At 42.0% G+C, this 21,296-nt stretch overlaps 1 protein-coding gene across 1 annotated transcript in view; it reads right to left on the bottom strand.

Annotated features, from left to right (window-relative positions):
* Window positions 1-20,889, bottom strand: part of LOC108095776 (protein toll) — a 42,633-nt gene extending 21,744 nt beyond the window's left edge. The window contains exon 1 of the mRNA XM_017197022.2: window positions 20,488-20,889. The gene's annotated coding sequence lies outside the window, so the exon portion shown is untranslated. The remainder of the gene's footprint in view (window positions 1-20,487) is intronic.
* Between the last annotated feature and the right edge of the window lie 407 nt (window positions 20,890-21,296).

Here is a 21,296-nt window from a genome sequence, read left to right as displayed (position 1 = left end):
CATTCTCCCTTTTTCTGCCCCAAAAGGTTACCTCCATTATAGCTCTTTATTTATGATCCAGGTTAACACATACACATACACTCGATTGTGTCTCTGTGCTCCTGTATGTGTGTGTTGCTAACGGTAATTGCGGTGTCCGCCATCGCTTGGCCCTCTTGGCCCTCAAAGTCGATAACATGTCATTTGAGCGTCGCTAATGTCTTCATTTATTTTTAGCATGCCGCGCCTCGCTGCTTCGCCAGTCACTCTGCGTCCATTTTAGCCTGGCCCAAACGAGCTGTTTGTTTAGATAAAAGTTTGCTTTGGCTTCCGCCGACCCTCCATCCTCATCCAGCTGGTCCCCGATCCTTTACCTTCTCCGCCCAATTTCGTGTGAGCTGGCCATAATTGGACACGAGTTCGGGGCTTGTTTACACATGCATTTTATAGACGCTTTTAACGTGCCAATTTTGTGGGGCTCTCGCTGCGTTTTAACCGATTCGGGGTTAATGTGCGAGTAAAAATCGCCCGAGTTGAGCAGCCTTAGTTTGGTCAATTTCCCCGAAACCCCAAGGCGCAACTTTATTAAGCTTGGGCGAGAAATGAGTTAAGCTTATACACAGAAAGAAATCGATATCTTAACTAGTTATTTAATTAGTAGAATTAAAAATTAAAAAGAAAACTTACTAAAAAAGTTCAGAGTTACAAATAACCTTTTTCTCTTTGTGCAATAACAGCATAATGTGGCATACATGACCCCCCGAAAAAAAGACCGACGCAAGATGCGAGATCCCGGTTTTCGGCTCAACTACGGACAATTGTCACGCACACAAAAGTTCTTGGAGGAGTGGGCAAAATGGAGGCTCACGCAATGGCCACGTCCGCAGTCGTCCGTTTTTGGCCAGCATAATGAAGAATGGCTTCTGAACGTTTTAATGCCACATAAGTCCTTTGGCCACGCCGAAAACGGTCTTTTGACGGACGCAACTCAAACTTGGCTAATTTCTCAATCAACGAATGGTGCTCTAATTGCGCATTAGAGTGAAGGAGGAGTGAGGCTCTTGATGGAGCTGGAAGCCATTTGAGAAGTAATCAAAAATCCCCATCAAAGTTATGCGAGTTCGCCAAGTTCTGCTGAATGTGTATATGTATATATATACGAGTATATGGATTCTTTTCGTTCTTTCCCCGGTCGCTTATGTTGGAATCCATAAAAAGTAACTCAACTCGCATGCAAATAAAGGATTGTGGGGGCTGTGAGTGAGGAAAAGCGGAAAACGGAAGGGCGAAAAGAACGTGAATGGCACAAAAGATGCGCCACCCGAAAACCCAGCAGGCAGTCACTTAACCCCTTCCCTTAACCCCTCGCGACACCTCTTTCCGCTCCTTCAGCTCCTTTTTTCCTCACTCAACTTCGCAAGCCGCAGTAATGACAGTTCAAAAGGGCAACAAAGTACTAAAAATAGTGGAAATTACCGCAGGATATTCAAATTTCCACATTGCGGAGAGGTAAGGAAAGCGAAGCACATATACTCGTATGTACGTTCGTCGGTTTGAGTGGGAGTGTGCAGCACGTTGCATGCAATGGAAGTTGCGCCATTATAAACCTCGACTCGCCTCGACTATATAGTAAAGAAAGTGCAGAAAAGTGCTTGCTGTATTGGCCAGCAGTTGTGGGATCTGCAGACAGGACTCGGGCACTGCTCCCGCCAGTGTTTTTTTTTTTGGCCTTTGGCATGTGGCAGCGATAAGAATCGAATCCTTTTTGCATTGCATGTTAACACATGCAAATTGAAATGTCTAAATCATGCACTCACACACTTGCAGTCGGTGAAAAACGCGGTGGCAATGAACGCGAAAAACACGGGTGAAGAATGCCGAGGCTAGGGATATGCAGAAATATCTTAAATTGCATTTTAATTGCTACCCCAAAGCTTTGCCAGCACTTGAGTGGCTAAAGGAGTGCCGGATAACAATCGAGTCTAATATATTTTGACGGGCCAACAACCTACATACGAACATTAGCGAATACTGAGCATTTTTGAGGTGGTTTTAAGTAAGAAAGTTTAGGTACAGTCGATGTAATTTAATCGCAATATTTTACCCTAACCCACTTACGTAGAACAACAAAAAAGCTGGTTGGAAAAATTTATTCTAGCTTTAGATTTTCTTATTGTTATACACTAATTTAAAAATTCATTTTGTGATTTATTTTTTGGTAATACCCAAATATTTATATTAAATCGTGAAAACCCCAACCTACACCACAGCACGACGAAGCAATTGCTTAGACAGCATTTAGTGGTTTTTGTGGCTTACCAACGCCCAGCCATGTAAAATGCGGCGCGAATGAAATGAAATACTTGTGGTGTCGGCCACACTAAAACCCTGCACTGACCTGGCCCCACTCCGCACCGACCGCTTGGCAAAACCACCCACCCTATAGCCACAGCTCACCACCATCACTCCCGAGATGCAGGCATATAATTAATTATTGTCGCAACATCATTAATCAGGCTACGCCAGGACATCGTTTATGTGCTCCTTGCTGCGTCTCCCTTTCTCTCTCCCGCGCCGATTGTCTGTCTCTGTCGCTTGTTTATTTATCTGTTGACGTCGCTGTGTGTAAGTGTCTGTGGCAGATTATGGTCACACTGCGAGTAAACCTCAAACAAGCACTTAAACGCACAGAGCGGGCCACAGCGAGTTAACCAACTGACTGATGACTGTCGTCATGTGCGTGCGACCTTCACCCACTGCCAACTATTTGAGCGAAGCACCACCACCACCACCCCCTTCCATTTTTGGGAGGAAATGAAAAATGATGTTTGTAATATGCAAGTCTAAATGTGGAAGTAACCAAGTGACAAGAACAGTGAGTAAAAGTGTCAAACTGGATAGCGCCGTCAGGCATTTAGATTTATGCAAGGATTAACAAGTTAAGCAGCATTATCCGATTATCGTCTGGCTCATTATTTTATTTTGCAGGCACATTAAGCACTGTCTATGCTTGACGGTTAATTAAAAATATTAAAATTGAATGTCGCTCTTCTCTTTATGAAAATTAATTGGTTGAAACCCAATTGAAAGCGTTTGATAATAAATACTGAAAATATGCAAAAAGGGATTGTCCACGTTATCATTTTTGTTGTTGTTTCTTGTTGTTATTATTATTATTATCATTATCATTATTATTATGGCCATCTTTTCGGGGGGCACTCCATTAACATAACGATAATGGTGTCGATGGTGAATCTGCCCGCTGCTTTTGTTGTTGATGATGATGTTGACAATGCCTCTGGTTTCTCTGCTGCGGCTGTTTAACTCTGCACTTTGGCATTAAGTATTTAATTGCCGGCTGCATTTACCAATAATTTTACACAAAGGACTACGCGACACGGCCGATTAATTAAGAAGAATATGCATAGTCACGGACAAAAGGAACCGCACGGCCGGCGGCCGCAAATACAAATATATAAAAATTAATGAAATGTTGTGTTTATACAAATGATAAAATATTTATTAATTTTCCGCAGCGACACATGTCAACACCTGTTCCTGGGTGGCGGCGCCGAGCTCCTCTGGCCATTGGGCGTAACTGTAATTGTTTCTCAACAGGCTGTCGCAGGACATGTATGAACGTGACAGGCGACGGGAAATGGGAATGGGAAGTGGGGCACCGAGAGGCGGTAAGAAAAATCAATTTCCCTGTTGACCAAAGCCAGGCATAAATATTTCATAAAATCAAAAAATATGGCAGGCGCACTCGCAAGAGCCAGAGAGCGGGTTATGAAAGACAAACAATTTGCCGCACTGGGATAAAGGACTCCGAACAAGGACTCCGAAGAGCAGGACCTGCATCCAGAGCACGATGCCAGAAGTTATTATTAAAAGTACGACCAGGGAAAAAGGGGTAAAATGGCGATGCGGGTGCGAGTGCGAGTGCGAAAGCAATTGAAAATCAGCGCAAAGTCAAACGAAATAAAAACCCATAAAATCAGATTTCCAATATCGACAAACAGATAGATGGACAAGTCGGGCTGTGCACACACTTGATACGCAGTGGGCCATTCCGGTGCAGACGAACGCAGGACTCCTGAAAGCCGGAAGGAGCTTCCTTTTGCATTTCGCCCGGAATTGCATTTCATTTCGAGTTGTTTATCGATGGCAACGCAGCGGCGGCGACGCCTTCGGGCGCTGCTCCTTTTAGCCGGCAATCGGAATATGGACCGTAAATCATTGAGAATTGCTCGGGCTGGCGAGGCGACCGAGCCCACGATATCCTGGAGTAATTTATGTGCGTGTGGGCGGAATTCGCCCGCCGTAAGTGTAATAATAATAATGGCTTAATGATTATGTTTGTCATAAGCGGCTCTGGCAGCCACGAGTCCGGATTACGTTTTATGAAGTGCCGCAGGTCAGGCTTTGGGGTCCCAGGATTTGTCAACACCCCTTTCAATCTGGCATGCTTGGGTTTCATAAAGAATAAAATTTATGTGGCCCCGGGATCGTTTGCAGGAATTCTCGCCACCCTCCACCATCTCCTGCCATTCGATCAATAATTCCTAGCAAGGACGGGGGGACTCGACTCCAATCTTTGGCCATTGCCTGATTTTATCCTGTTTATTTGCGTGCGGAAATGAACACATGAGGGCATACAAATAGCGAACATAGAAACGCAATTACGCCCACTTCCTGCAAGAGCTGGGCCATAAGTTGGTCTTTATGCCACCCTCGTATTTCGGTTTAATAAATGCTTAACGCACTCTGCCGTGCCGATTCCCCGATTCCTCTATTCCTCGATCGACAAATCATCGGGTAAGAGGGAAAAGCCCATAAAAGAAATGTCATAATACATATTACAAATATAATAAAGTGCCCGAGGAGCCGAGCACACGCATTGCGCTAGCAGAGTAAACAATTGTTGGCTGATGGAACCTCCTGCTCCCCGGGTTTTTCTACTCGTGAAACAGCTTAGCAACGCAACTGACAATCACAACAGCTTAGAGGGCCAACTGCCACAGCCAGACGTTGCCTCGAGTGGGGCTAAAACGATGCTTAAATATTACAGGAAAACTGACGGGGGGTTGGGACTTGGCGAAAAAAAGAGCGGAGTGCCAGCTCCCGCTGATGAGCTTTCCTGCGACAACGCGGCGTATGTGTGATGCGTATACGTAATTTGTTATCATCGCCACCGCCGGCTGCCAGATTCAGGATAATAATTTCAGCCTGTCGTCTGTTTAATATTTCTCGCGCCTAATGAAAAATACCGGCTGACTGCTTCGGGGTTCTATGAACTGCCAAACCTTATTCCTCGGGGGCTCCGTATCATTTGTCACGACCACACACACTCACACATATGATTATGCGACATTTCCTTTTTTATTAAGGCTCCCTTGTTGTTGTTGATTTTATTTTTTTCGTACGTGGGTCGGTAGTCGCTAACGCGTTGCCAGGATCTGCAGCTTTTAGCAGTTGGCTGGGTGCTGATAGCAGATAAGCATTTGATGAGCTTTAATAAGAAGTTGGATGAAGGGAATATACATATATAAAAGCAGCTTAATAAAATGCCAAGCAATTAGCGTGTTTATCAGCTTAAGCAACAAATCGCAAATCGTGTTGACCATTATGTGTTATTAAACTTATAAAAACACGTACAAAAATGGGAAATTTATAAATGAAATTTCTGTTTTTGCTCGCATCAGCCATTCTAGAGCAGAGCAACTCCATCGAATTTCATTTCAGCGGTTTTTCCAACTTTTGTTTGGCAAACGCGAGAGGAAAAGTTATGCGTGAATAAAGGATATAAAATTCATGCGACTCACAAAAAAGTTTGCATAATAAAAAATTGCAAACGAAAGAAGCGAGAATGTTGGTATGTACGACATAAATTCAAGCCGTTGTGAAATAAATATTTCCAAAAACTTTGACACGCAGCCATGAATAAAATGTATTTGTTTTTAATACCCATCAGGCAATGGGAACGATGTTGATGTCGTCGTAAAAAGAAAGAGGGGAGTTCAGGGTGATAGTCAGAAAAACAGAGTCAGCCGGCGCTTTTTATCTGCCTTTATTCACTTTAAGTATCAAAGAATGATGTTTGCTTTTAATATAACACAAGAAAAATAAAGCAAATTGAAGCTGTTATTTATAGAACAATACATGGGTTATCAAAAAGCAATGAAAACAGATTTACAGTTGGCTTTGCCCGAAATTGTTTGTATTTTAGAAGAGAAGATAGCACCGATTTCTTATTATTTTTAAGACAAACAATAAAAACAAGAATTTATAAAAAAACGAATTTCAACGGAATAATCAGTTAAATAAGACCAGAAGAAACAATTGCAAGATAAATATAACTAAATGCCAAGGAATCATTTTTTGTTTACACAACCGGCAAATTTATTTTAGTTTTCCTGCAAGACTCGAAAGAAATTTCTGCAAAGAAAATAAAACAAACTAGAAATTAAATTACCCAGCCTAGAATGTTATTTACATAAGCGAACGGAATAGATTCAAAAATTAATTCTAAATTATGTTGACATTTTAATTGAAAATTCCTTTTGAAATGCAAATAGAAAATCCAAAGAGGACCAAATTCAATTGCGTACCCGAAGCAAATCCGCATTCGCTCCCCTTCAGCCCACCGAAAAATCTAAGTCATGTGAGGCTGTTGCTCGGGTATGTTGTGTGTTTTTGAATAAATATGAAGTCAAGCTTGAAATTGAGCTGGCTAAACGGGAGGGAGAGGAAAAAAAAAGGCAGGATATGCTGTATGTAATGTAATAAGGCAGAATTAATAATTTAAAATATAAATTGCCACAAGAGCACATGAGATATTTTAACCACAAGCAATTTAAATATTAAATGAGAATGAGAAATGTAAGGGAGAGCAGTTGGGGCAGTTGCATAGCCACCAGGAGCCGCAAACTCGGAACTCGGAACCCGAAACCTTGGGACTTGCTAACTTCCTTCTGCCTGATGTCGATGTGTGAGTTTGTTGTAGCCATTTCCTCTCCCTTAGCTCCGTATCCGTATCCGCATCCTCATCCGCATCCCAATCCTCTAACCATACCATTCTATGCTGCCTTCTGTCTGTGTGTGTGTGTGTGCGCACGTCAAGTCAAATAAATTTAATAACGCATACACATACGGCATAAAAACAAACCGACGCAACGATGCGGGGGCATACGGAGTTACGCATACGCCACGTGGTGCGGCAGGCAACCACAGCTGTAAGGATGCGGCAATGCCGCCTGGCAGGCGGTCTCCGTGCCCTCGGATGGCTCAAAAGACGCGCATCAGCGAACAGCAGTGGCGGCGTCTGATAACAATGCAAATTAACACGGCGTATGCGCAATGTTTGTTTGCCGCAGCCTTGCTTTCCCCATTTTACCTTATGCCTTTTACCTTTTACCTTAGCATATTATTTCGCGCTGGTCTCCGTCCGAAAGCGCACATGCTTTACACTTTAAAGCACTTCTGAAAATTGCTCATAAATATATACACACCCATTCGCCATTGGTATATGTATATCTGGCGTGCATCGATTTTTACGGCCGTTTCGAGCCCATTTTTGGACGGACATTTTACGAGCAGCTCACATGGCAGCTGGCTCACACAAAGTATATACATGTTACACATAATTTCGTCTGCGACGATGCGTAAATTATGCTCCAAAGACAAAAAAGGCATTTGGGGAATTATCAGCGCAGCCATTAGCTTCCGATAACTGGCCAAAAAACGTTTGAACAAATCGCCTCCTAAATGCCTGCTCGAGTCAAAGTTTTAATGGCACGGAAAAAAATGCAGGTTCATATTCAGAATCATAAAAACTTTTTGGACATATGTGAGTCACTAAAAGCTTACGCATTATTAAGAAAGATAAGCGACAACAAGAAAGTATTAAGAATTTATACATTCTAATATCAGTAAGAATTACGTTCATCAACTCAAATGGTAAATCTCAAGCTTAAAATTCTTTCTTTTATGTAGAGCTTCATCTTCTTTTAGGGTTTTAGTTTAACGCTAATGAACCTCTTATCTATTTGCAATAATCAGCAGGCAATGGATTATTAATCAGAGAAGTGCCACTCTTACCAAATGAACAATCTGCCGCGCAAGCTGAAGCGCAACTGAAACCAGAAGAGTCACCACTCGTGAGAACACTCGTTTATTAACTGCCATCCACAGCCACACTCGAGTTGCTTGGTTTTTGCGGCTTGCCAGATCATTAATTTTTGGAGAGTGTCAAAAGCGAGAAGCGCGCATTGTATTACATCAAAGGCTCGGGTGGATATCGACTTCTAACCATATTGCTGAGCCTCCCTCCCTGCCGAATCCCACCTTCCACTACCACTGAGAATTGGAAAGCCATCAATTATGGCCCCAAAGTCAATTCAATGTAATCCAGCCAGATGGCGCATCTTAATCGTCGTTCGTCGTTCGTCGCCGCCGCCGTCGTTCGACTCAATTGCTAAATCATGGAGGCGAACTCCAGTTTGCCGGCTGGATTGCTTAGTTATGCATGCACATGTGTGTGTCATCATGAATATGCGAATGCGATAGCGAGTTGCGCCAATCAACTGTGGCTCGAATCCAAGCTGAAGCTCAGGCCAAAGCTGTGAATCCAGTCTCCAGCAATTGTCTGTGCAATTTGGTGCACAACAAGCGCAAACAATTGTGGGAAAGGTTATTCAAAAGTCATGCGACTACCGCCGCCTGGGAAAATGTAACGAAACCCCAAAACGCCGAAACAAACAACAAGCGAAAAAGCCACGCTTTCACGGACAGAGGAGCTACAAATTTATTAGCAAGTTTTTGCCCCCGAACTCGGTTCGGTGTCACATCCTTTCACTTTGCCAGCTGACCCGCTGGCTTTCCCTCCCTTTCCACTTCCACAGCTTTTTTCCTGTGCCATAATCAATAATTAAACTCACCTACCACTGATCAAGATAGACAGGCTGTTTTGTTTCTAGATAATGGCCTGGGCGACCATAAACATCAACCATGTCAAATGTGTTTTTATGCGCAAACACTTACTACGCAAGTGCAGGCACGGATACACATACAAATTCAGATACAGATGCGGATGCAGATAGAGACACAGATAGAATCTGTAAGCCGTTCCTGTGTGCGGCCATATGTGGTGCAAATATTTCATTCATGACGCTTGTAAATCTTCTTTTGATTGCACTTAATACTTGTCACACAGCACGGCGGAAAAAAATGTTCCTAGCAAAGGCATTCCGCTCACAGAAAGCACACAAATACCCAGGAGCTGGCTCCAGATCCACCACATAGGGGGTAGAAAAAAAGCCGGCAAGCAAACTAACAAGAAAAACTGCCAACGGTAGGAAGAAAATCATAATAATCCAACATGTTTGCATTCAAATTGAGAATTTCTCATATGCTCCACCTGAATGAAAACACGTATATGCCTCTGCCTGTGTGATTTTGTCTCCCTTCGCGCTTGTGTGCGTGCTTGTGCACTGAGAGAAAAAGGTGAAAGGAGTTCATATACATAAATTTTACATAAAATAAAAATAAGTTAACTTTTTTGTTGATTTACTATTGATTCAACTTGTTTCTCAACAGAGAACCACAATAAAAACCTTTTCTCTCACATGTAAATTTCTAAGAACATGTATTCTCAGAATAAACCTTTGTTATTTATTGTCTTAAGGTTTTCTATCAAGTTTTTTGTCTCTGTAAGTGAGTGAGTATTTCTATCTTTGCTTGGAAATCTCATTTCATTTGTGCACCGTGCAAACAGGACTAGCACACACACAAAGCCACGGCGAGGCTGTCGTATTCGCCTTTCAGCTCTGCCAGTTAAAAATCATGTTTTCAATGCTGAAGATTTTGGCTATCAGCAAAACCCGGCCACAGGATCTATATCCTTGGTGCCTAGAGTGAGAGACACCTTTTACCGCAATTTATCGTTTGGTGAATCTTAAATCCCCTTTATCACACCGGCGGCACATGCAAACAGTCGAGGGGAATGTGTGTTTGCCGTCCCTGTCGCTCTGCGATTCCGAGGCATTATCCTTGGCGGCCTCGCGTTGTAAAACAAGAATTATGCGTTTTTATTGAAAGTGAAAGAAGCCGAGCGGGAGAGAGCTGAAAAACAAACAAGTAAAGGTGCGCGAAATATGCACACCATATAGATTTTTATCTCGGAATTTACATTCGCCTCGCTTGAATGGCAGGATGCGAATGGAAAAAAAGGTGAGCACGGGGTATTGAAGAGGGCCAAAGTGACTGGGCACAAAAGATTTCTGGGATCCGAGGGCAGAGTTGCTCTCCATTATCTCGGTTATCGGAAAAAATCTTGGAAACTTATTACCAGATACTTGAAGGGTCTCTCGCAGCTAATAAAAGCCAACTTCTCGTTCTCTGTCAGCTGCCTGCCAACTTATTCGCCTGTCCTCGCCGCTGCCAAGTGTCAAAAACATAAAAAAAATGGAAAGAAGTCGGCGAGGGTCTCTCATCCCCGCATCCTTGGCATATTCAAAGTGTTCTGTTAACGGTTTTGAAGAGAAACTTTTCAAATCTACAAATTGGTTTCGCCTCTAACCGCAAGAAAAAGATTCCCGAGCCTTTCTGACTTTCCCTGACAAATCTCTTTCCCCCTCGAAACGCACATACACGCACCAGAGCAAATTTCACGCCGGGGCCAAAGGCGAAGTGAAGTCAAGTAAACTGAGGAACGGGCAAAGTACAGCGAAAGTTAGGAGAGATGGCAAAGAAAATGGTAAAGGGCCAGGCAAAGGAAGGCAAAATCAAGCATAACAGAGGCAAAACGTGGGGCTAACAACGCTAATACCCCAGGAAAATCCCGGCGAACAGCGGGTAAAACTTTCACAGTCTCCAGAACCTTCCACTTGCCCCATTCCCCTTTTCGGGGATCCCACTCCACATGCCATCCATTGTCGACCCTTTGCGACAAACAAATCCAGCCAACAACTTTTGCGAAAAACTTTATGCATTTCATTGCTGATGATGAAAACAAGGACTACACAAAAAAGGCGAGGAGCCAAGGAGGGAAAAACAAACGTAATTCCCGCATTTTCTTGATTTTAAATTTACGAAAGGCAGGAAGAACAAAAAAGCGTTTTGCTCCGAGGAGCCAGGACACATGTCCATCCCATCCGCCGGCGGCTGATGCAGAGGGATTCGGAGCGGACGGCGATGGAGCGATAACTTTTTGATGTTTTATGGCTGTCAAGTTGTTCTGTCGCCATGTCAAAATTTTATTATAAATTCCCCCGAACGCTGGGGCTCCTTCTCCCCCGCATCTTTGCTGTGGGTCGCCGCATTTGCTCAGCTCACGCCAGCGTCATTGATTTGCATAAAAACGTTAACAAATATTTTCCATTTTATTATAGCAAGAAGAACCCGAAAAAAAAATGATAACAAAGCGCGGACCTAGCAGCAAAAACCCAAGGAACAGCGGTGAAATTCAATATGTTTTGTCTTCGTTTTTGTTTCTCAGCGATAAAAGGGATGCAGATGAGGCTCCTTTCTTAAAAGTACATCCTCGAAGTGGGAATATCCTTCAATAAGATACCTAATATCACAAAACTTCTTAGGAGATTTATCTTTCGATGAGCAAATAACAAATAATCAATACAAATTTAATAATTATTTAATTTTTTTTTTACATTTAAAAGGGTAATGTATTTAAGACTCATTCAGTGCAGCTTGAATGTGAGATAAACTATCGATCGATTGAAGTTTGAACAATGCACCTCGACTACACGAATCGCCTTTGGGAGATTGAGAAGAAAAATAGAAAGTTATTCTTTCGAATAAAATCCAGAGCAGTGTTACCCCTTAAACATAAACTCCAACAACAAGTTTCAGGACCCGGGGCCACATCAAGGGTATTCATACATCAAAAACTGTAGCTGCCTTTAGGGCGCAAACAAGACAAACAAGTCCCTTTCGTTTTTATTGTTGTTGCTGGCTGCTGCCGCTTGGTAAATATTAAAAATACATGTAAAATTCAATTTCTTGGCCTGGGTATGGGTATGGGTATGGTTATACGGGTATGGGTATGTGCTTATGTTTGTTGACTCGCGGCTGCTTGTCGCAAATAAAATCTACATGAAAAGCGAGCAAGTAAAGGACGTCGTCCTTCTACCCGGCTCTCGTTTGACACTTTTGCCCCGGCAAGCTCAATATAAATAAATAAAATTCTTTGCGGCTGTTTTGCGGTGTTGCCGGCTGGCACCAAAACCGCTGTTGGCAAATTAATTGAAAATGCTTTCGCTTTAAATAAATTTTCCAAGCCAAACGAGTAAAAAAAGGGAAAGGGAAGGAACAGGGTCCCGGGCTCAAGGCAGGGAAAAAGTAAAAGCAATTTCAATTATACGAAGAAGTCATTCAAAAAATAAAGTAAAAGGCGCAATAATAAGACACAAAATCAATGACTGTGTTTGATTGAATCAAATGTGTGCCGTTGTGAGCTGCAATTAAGGCCATCTAAGGATAAATAAGCCGGAGTGGAGTGGAAAGGGCCGGTCTAGGCCACCTTTTGGCGCCCCTGGGACATCGGCTCTCATGCATTCCTGTCACGATTTTCGATTTGCTTTGCTTTTGAAGATGTCGTCTCACAGTGACTATGTTTGTGTGTATGTACGTATGTACTTATTTACAATCAACGGGGCTAAATTGGGCTAAAACTTTTTAAAATGCCATACATCTTCGGCTCGACTCGGCGCGATTCGATTTTGTGTCCGGGCCTGGGTAAAATCCTGGGAAACAAACGCTTAATTTAATTTATTTTGCGCAATTTTCCAATGTTGTGCTGGCTCAGCACGAACGGCTGCTCATTAATTTTGTTTTATTTCATTTTATTGGCGCATCAATCGACAAAGGGGCGCGTTCGAGAATCCCAATTTGAGACTCCAGTGGAGCAGTCGTCGCTGTAAGTCAGCAATTTTTTGGGAGGCTATTTAGTGTTAAATTTTATGCAATTCACGTTTCACGTTTTCCATGTTTCCCGCTCGAACAGGCTTTGGCCATTGCTCATTATCGTTGTCATCATCTGGGAAAATCTTTTCATTTTCTGGTGGCCCCTTCTTTGCCTCGATGATAATTGAAATTGAACAATTCTAATCGATATTCTGGTGAGGCGTGAAATTTCTGTATTGCCTCTGCATCTTCACCCTTAACTTGGCTTATCTGCTTTTCCAGCCACAACAACAACAACAATAACGACAACAACAACAACAACAGTGGAGGCAGAAAAGAAATGAATGTCGGAGGAAGTTTTTAGCTCGACTTAACTTAAATGCCCTGCAAACACTCAAAGTGTAGTGCCCGGGGCACTCTGAATGTTAATCCGCAACATCCAGAGTGTGTGTACTCCCTGTATGAGCCAAGGGGGATTTAGATGCGGAGTTTAAATAAAACTTAAAAAGCTTTTAAATTATTCATTTATATTTATGCGTTTAGCCCGGGGCAAGCCTTCCAACTATGCCCGCCGGATGACAGGACGATTTTCTGTGTGGGAAAGTTTTGTGATATCACGATTCATTCCCAGTTCATGCTCGAGTTCCCATAAATAGAGTGATTGCAGACAATTGAAAAGCGGTAAACAAAGCGAGCTTCGTCTCGTTTGAATGGGCAGGAAATGCCCCATCTTCAAAAGAAATCCTTGGGTACTCACTTAAAGGGGCAGGAATACCGAATTACTTGAAGCTCCCCAGTACTTTTGGCTTACCTGCAAATAAAAAGAATATAATATACTGGATTAGAACGAGCTCTGTGCGATTCGGTTGATGGATGGTGTGGATGCAATTCCCAGGGGCAGCTCAAATTGCCAGGGGCCCACAGGGGCCGACATAATTGATCAATATTTAGCATGGCAGGGCGTCAGTGTCGACAGGCAAAGTGGCAGACATGCAAACAGGTCATCAGGGTGACTTGGGGCGGACTGACACGGATAAGACCGATTGGGGATAGGCTAAAAACTCGGGGAGCCGCAACCCCCGAGGAGTCCAGAGCAAACTATTTCGCATAATTGGTTGCCTCTAATTGCTTTCTGTCAAAATATCTGTGTGTGCCGAGTTCTAACGGCAAAATCGTCATTATCTTTTAATTAATTTCCTCGACCAAATGATGAAAGTTTCCTCCAGAGCTTCATTCTCTTTTTATCAGCCCTTTTTTTTTTGTTTTTTCTGGTCCTGTTTTCATGACAAACACACAGAGCCAAAGGACAGCAATAAGCAGTGCTTTATTTATCTTGTGTCTGCTTTTAGTTTTGGACTCTGACAGTTTTCATGAAAACAGAATTCTCCTTTTCATTTTGCTGCTTGGAAAAATAATTACAAAACGAAACGGGAAACACGCTGCCACAGCGCGCTGATGTCGACATGAAAAGTCTTATTTGTCAAATGGCTCAGAGCCCAAAATTGGACTCGTCTGTTTGGCGGCAAGAAGAGAAAGAAATCTCATCCTCCTTTGGCTTAAGCGGCTTACGTGAAAATCTCAGCTATAGGGCACTGCTGGGCCATATTCCCACGCTGGGCTCCCTCCTCGATTAACATAATCGAGGTACTATAGATCCATCAGTAATTTGGTCAGCCGCAAAATCGCATTAGCTTGAAGTATGCTTCTTGCCGTCTCCCACTTTATCGGGCTAACTAAATTATTGAAAAATGCATTCCTCGGGAGTTTTTCACGGCGCATGCGCAGCCGCATCAAAGGTGTTGCGGCGATCACGATTAAAAAAACCTATGACGACCCGTTATGTGTGGGTAAGCCACAGTCATTTCCTCCTTGAAGTACAGTGCGTTTCAAGGCTGTAAAAGCTCTGAAGCTCTATGGGACTAAAGCTCTTTATAAGTTACTAAAATCAATCGTAAATTTTTAAATGTTTATTTTTTTATGGCAAATATTGTTTTTACACTCTCCGCGTTATTAACTCACTATTATCTCACAGTATTTGTGTTTTCTCTACGTAATGTTTGTAAACCTTCAGTTGCTGTGAAGCTTCTTCGGCCTTAACAATGCGTGACGCACTGTATGCGGTCTTGTAACATATTTTCGTGTTTCAATTTGGGGTCTCGGCTTTAGCCTCGCTTACTTCTGCCGCGGCGGCGGCTCTCAGACTTGTCGGTTTTAATAACTCGCCTGGTGAGCGGCAGATAGGCGGGCCGTCATGGGCGGGAGCCATAGAAGTTATGATTTTAAGCTGCAGGTTCATTAAACTTTCTATGCTGACTGCGCCATAAATTAGGCATACATGTGAACGTACGAGTATACAGAGAATATCGATAATGTTCTCTTGTCCCCCTCCAAGTTTACGGGCCATTAAAAAGTATGACTATGGTTATGTCCCCGAACAGTGCTCAAACACTTGTGATATAATCTACGTCTGGTCGTTCATAATTAATGTGTATTTTCCTAATAATAACAGCAATTAATGTGTACGGCAATGTCGAATTCGGCGTCTGAAATCAATATTAAATGCGGGGCCAAATTGGGGTCTTTCAAAGGTCTGCCCACGGGACTCGATTAAAAATTAAGCACACCCCAAACTGTCCCAAAAACCAGATTTATACAACAGGGAGAGTGGGAAATGCCCAGAGGAACGGCGGACTAAAATCAAAATCAATTTTATGTTTATGACACTCTGTTTTTACGACCTCTTGTGTGGATCCACACAGCGGGCAGCTTAAAACATGCAAGAATCGAGCTCAGATTTTGCTTCGTGTTTGGGCCTGGGTTCTGGTTGTTTGTCCGTCGCTGGCCGATTATCATTGACTGCCATCTAAGAGGTGGCCTGGATTTATACATACATGTTTTTGTTTTTTGTCGAATATGTGGAGGCGGGGGTCCGCAAACAACAAAAAATGTCATACGTTGATTTTAATGGCGTCAATCTGTGCAAACAGCCGGACATTTCGCTTCTTTCTGTCTGGCCGATTTGTCTGCCTCGTCTCTGTTTGCATTTATAATTTGTTTGTGTATTTGTTGTGTATTGATTTACATGTTCCCTAGCCCTCGGTCTTGCTCTGATTTCGCAGCGGAGTGAATTGTTTATATAGCCTGCATAAAAATTGCAGACAGTCCAATACACATGGCTTCACATTCCCTTTTCCCCATCCCTTGACGGAAACATATTGACACATTTGAGTCCTCGACTGATTGCTATATAATTCCGGCTGTCCCCACCAATTGCAGTCGGGCTATGGCTATGTGCGTGGCGGTCCGTCTCATTAGGAATGCAAATGTTAGTCCTTGTCCGCCCTTAATGTGCTATTAAATTTTCAACCGATATGCCATTGATGTAAATTCGAGGGGCTGGCTCCTGACATTTCGGTTATTGGGGATCATGTCGGGGCAATGTGTTGGTGTGGCAAAACATTTTCCCAGGCCCGCTCGTCGGATATCAATCATTAAGGAGGAGCTGCAGAAGTCCCATTAATTGCTGACCATCCACGCAAGGCGTTGAGTGTTGCCCTTTGGGAGTGCTATCGTGGCATCTTGGCCATCTAAGTAGGGTTTTGACTTATCAGCGACTTAAATCTTGAGACGTTTGCGAGGGTTCCTCGAATGTCAAGGGTGCTCGGCGAGGCATGATGACGAATTCGTCATTTGGTTACACCTACAAAAGAGGCTTTTCCTGTTCTTAATGTTGCGTGGGCAATGCTATCAGCGAATGCCCATCAATAGGCAAGCGTAGGCTTTCCATTTTCCCTAAATTATCTTTCACTTTGTGCTCCTCAGAGTTCGTGCTCGTTCTTAAAGTCAAATCAAGCGGTTACCATTCACCATTTGAGGTATTTTTAATATCTGCCCCAGATTGTTGCCGAGTTACTGCTCTATTCCCCTCTCGTTTTTGAGCATTAAAATTAGCTTAAATTTTAATTATAGCCAAGTGCCCATTTGGGCTAGCTGGCCCACTAATGAAGTTCAAATATTCCCTTTTTTTCGGGGCCAAACTCCAGATCAAAACCTGAGCCAGAACATTTTATGCTAATGACAAATGCTTTTATCTCGGCCAGAACAAAGAGAGGCAAAGAAGGAGGATGAAAAACGGAAAATTATAAGCAGAAATTGTTGGCAACCTGCTGCTGCTGCTTTTGCTGTTGCTTTTGCTTTTGCTTTTGCTGCTAGATGGCAGGAGTTTTCCTTTTGGGGGCATGCCACCCAGCACTGACCCTAATCATTGTGCCGGACTGACCCGCCAAGTTGCTGAAAAGCTGCAGCTCGGGGACCGTGAAAATTACACGTTTTTTACCCCGCCCTGAGGTTACAAATATTACATGCCAGGTGGGTGTTTGGGTGACTAAATTTATGCATTTTTTCTATGCGGCTTTAATTAAATTTCTCTTTTTTTTCGTATGCTTTTTTTATTTGGAATTTTTTGTTGGTTTTTCCGCGGCCGCTAATTTCCACGTTTAGGCGCGTCTAATGTTTCCCCTGCTGTGGCCGTGTTTCGTTATTCAAATGAGAAAATATGTGGGCCTGCCAGGTGGAGAATGAGGCCTAATTGGCCCAGCCAGAGGTTTATTATATCAACATTTACTCTGGTTAATTTGGAATGTCTCACTCCGCGAGAGAGCATTTTGGCGCCAGCTGTTTGATTATGGAAATCGATTAGCCAAGTCCATCTAATGAACTAGAGCAGCGCACAGGACACGGATCAGAAAACATGTCGCGACCAAAAACATGATAAAGGAAAACTTCTGCACGCAGGTAGGGCCAACCAAAAAAAAAAAAGGACGAGGACAAACAATAGAGAGATATCCCAAAGATAGAGCGACAGTGGAAAATTAATGAGATTTTTCGTTTGTGCAGCTGATGAAGGCATTAGGGTGAAAGCAAGTGCAACGACTTTATTTCCCTCCACAGAATGTCGCAGTGGGTATCTTATGGCTCTTCCTCCCTTTACGATTGTATGGTCAGCTGACTCAATAAAATGGGAATTAATTAATTGAATGCAACGCAATAAACCCTCCGACTGTCCCAGCAGGTCTATCACATTACAATCGAATGCTGATTAGTGAGTAAAGAACCTCACACGTCGAAGGTACACCCAAAGAAAAAGAAGATGTTGCAAAGAGAGATAAAGTTGTTTTATTAACGATATGTATAAAGCTTTAAAGTGACTTAATAGTGATCGGTAAACGACAAAGAAAAACTTGTATCCCTTTTCTTTTTCTTTTAATATGAATACCTATTTTTACATTCGATCTACATTTAATAATAGGTTTTAGTTTTAGTTGTGTATAGTAGACGGCCCCCATTTACGTCACCGATCAGGTTTGACTTTGGGTTTAACCGCCCGCTGATCGGAGATCAAGAGAGTAAGGCATCTGGGAGATCGATCGCCACGCTCACTTCTCTCGGAAGCTGACTCATCCCGCTGAGCGGATCGCAAGTCATAGAAACACTCAAAGCAGACTTGCTAATTATAAACACAAGCCGACAATAACGAAGAGTGAAATAGCAAAAACAGCTTAAAAACACTTGGCAGATGTAAAAAACCTAACCGGAGCCAGCCTCAAATATTGTTTTTCTGTCTTTTCGCTTATCAAGTCGGTGGACAAACGCCCTCAAAAACACCACAAAGAGAATACACAACAATGAATCTTAAATGTGTATGACTGTTTCATTTTTCAGACAGTGCAGAAATATTTATAACAAACTTGTATGACAATTCATTTTGGGCAACTTTTACCGCCTGCAGTTGAACGAGTGGCGGTTTGGCCATAACAATAACGGAGCCACAATTACAGCTACTTTCTAACGTGGCCAAGACCAAAGAGCCAAGCGGAGCATCTTGAACGTTTCCAGTTTGCCGTTTTCTACTTCATTTTTCCATTGTTTTTTTTTTTTTTTTTTTGGGCTTTTTGGCAAAAGTTAAGTAGACTGTTAAATGACTTCCGCAGTTTTACCTTCACAGACGGAGAGACTCACATTTTTTTGCCCCTATTGTTGTAGTTGCTTTCAAAGCTGGCTGCTTTTGATCTGTGCCAAAGAGGAAAAATCTTAACCCAAATCCTAACTACAATTACAAGGAGAAGCCAAAGGCGTTTATAAAGAAGAATAATAACGGAAAATCGAAATATGTACGTTCAATATTAATAAATATATAGAACATTTTTCCTTGAAACAAAATCTTTCTTAAGTCAAGATTGCACATTCTGACTCCTGATAAGCTTTGAACTTAGCATAGGAAGCAGAGACTCCTATTATCTTCATAGATTTTAAACAAGGTAAATTCCGTAAATTTGAAAATGTTATCAAATAAAAGAGATTTATGAGCACTGGGAAAGACCAATGTGCAAAAGTAAACAGTATGCGAGGTCTATCATAGGTCATTTGCAATAAACCATTTCAGTAATGGGAATTTTTGAATGTCTTTAATAATTAGTTCTATTAAATGACTAATGAAATAATTTAAATTTTAACAAAGAAAAACAGAGGCTTAATTAATAACTTATTTGAAAAGATCTGGGACTTATATGTTATTGATCTCTGGTTCTGAGAAAACCAGCAATAACATTTTTTACATTCATAATTGACGTCACAAGAAAGTTTGTTTTTCCCCTTTCTTTAATTAAAACGTTCTTACGTGATTTAAGAATATTATTGGCCCTAGAACTACCTGCAACGTTTACAGCCCTTTCTTAAATTTAAGTCGACGTAACTGGAAACTCTGTTTATCCTAAATCGAAGGGTTCTATAAATAATCGTCTAAATCACGTTCGTTTAATTGCACAAAGCCGAACTGCAACAGAAATTCCCACCTTCTGAACAAATAAAGTCCCCGCAAAAAAAACCTGTTGAACGAAGCTCTCTTTGGGAGTAAATAAACTTTTGTCGAGTCTGCTTGTCTCGAATCGAAACTGGTTTTTGGCCAAAATCAGAGTGCTAATGTGATGGGTAAAGCTTTGAGCGCGGGCCAAGTGCGTGTGGCTTTGATTTCTGTGTTTTTTCTTCGCCGAAACGCAATACACACCCCAAGGCCGAAAAGCACTTGCAATTGCACTGCAGCATTTTTCGCATTTCCCATGAAAGTGAGGTGAAAAACCGCGGAAATAGTGAACAACAAGTGACACATACAACCACTGGAGAAAATTGAGCAACGGTAACAATTGTTGTAACAGTTATTCATGGCTTAATTGCAGAGAAAAAAAAGGGTTTGAATATATTAACTTTTGTAAATCATTTTAATGTATGAAGTTTACTTTTCATTACTTATTTGTATAGTTTTCATCTTATTACATGTCGGTTATTTGCTGCCAGAAAATGGAAATACTGTTATCTGAACGAAAGTGATAAGTAGATAATAATTTTTAAAGCTTTTTTTCCTGTGCAATTATAGACGATTGGGAGTGATCGGCGAGTGGAAAAGAGATGGCAGATCTAAGCGCGCGCGAAGCGAAGCTTAGCACAAAGCAAAATTGAACGACAGATAACGAGACAGAGCGAGATGGCGAGGTTCAAAGTGTAATAACTGAACAAGAAGGCGTAAATACTTACCGTTTTAATAAGTTATACTAAATGTGAGGTTAACTGCCAAGATCTCTTGAGCAAATATTAATTTTAATTCGGTTTATGTAGCTGGCACGAACAATCACGCACTGGCACTGTTAGCTTTTCTGTTTGCGCTTGTTCGCACTTTTTAACCGCGAATTTTGTACTTTTTTCTGTTAAATACTCGGTACACTTTCACACATTTGCATTTAATTGCGCCTTGTGTCTTGTTTTTGTGCTGCGTTGTTGCGTTGCTCTTAACTTGGCTTATTCGCATCGGTTGCCAAATCGCTGGCCACAAAAAGAGACAAACAAAAGCGGCCCACAACTCACGAACGCGCGACTCTGGCTTGGAAAACCCAAAAATCCAACTGCGGCAAGCGCTAAGCGTGCTTTCTCCTCGGCGGTTCGAAAAAAACTGCCAGACGGAAAATGAGAGCTGAAACAGCTAGAAAGCATGGTGGAGTATAAGCTAGTCTCGTCGGATCTCTCAGTTCGTTAACAATACCTACAGTGAGCGAACAAACGGAAGCAGAAAACACTTAGGGGTCGACAGTGAAATACTCTGTTCAACTTGGGGTTAACTGCTATATAATTATAAATAAATTAATATACGTTAAAAAAAAGTAAAACTATTATGCCAGTTGGAATTCGAAATTAATAATCTTTGATAAGTATGTACATAACTAAATAAATTAGGAGAAAAGTCTAAAGTCTGGCAGACCTAAAAATTCTTTAACATTTCCCTCATTACCCAAAACAAAAGAATGACCAAAAAAAATAAAACTGATAAGTTTCAAATGCAAAACAGAAAA

Source organism: Drosophila ficusphila, unplaced genomic scaffold (assembly GCF_018152265.1).
Source record: "Drosophila ficusphila isolate 14025-0441.05 unplaced genomic scaffold, ASM1815226v1 contig_791, whole genome shotgun sequence".
NCBI classification, from domain to species: domain Eukaryota; kingdom Metazoa; phylum Arthropoda; class Insecta; order Diptera; family Drosophilidae; genus Drosophila; species Drosophila ficusphila.
This window is presented reverse-complemented; position numbering and strand designations above follow the sequence as displayed.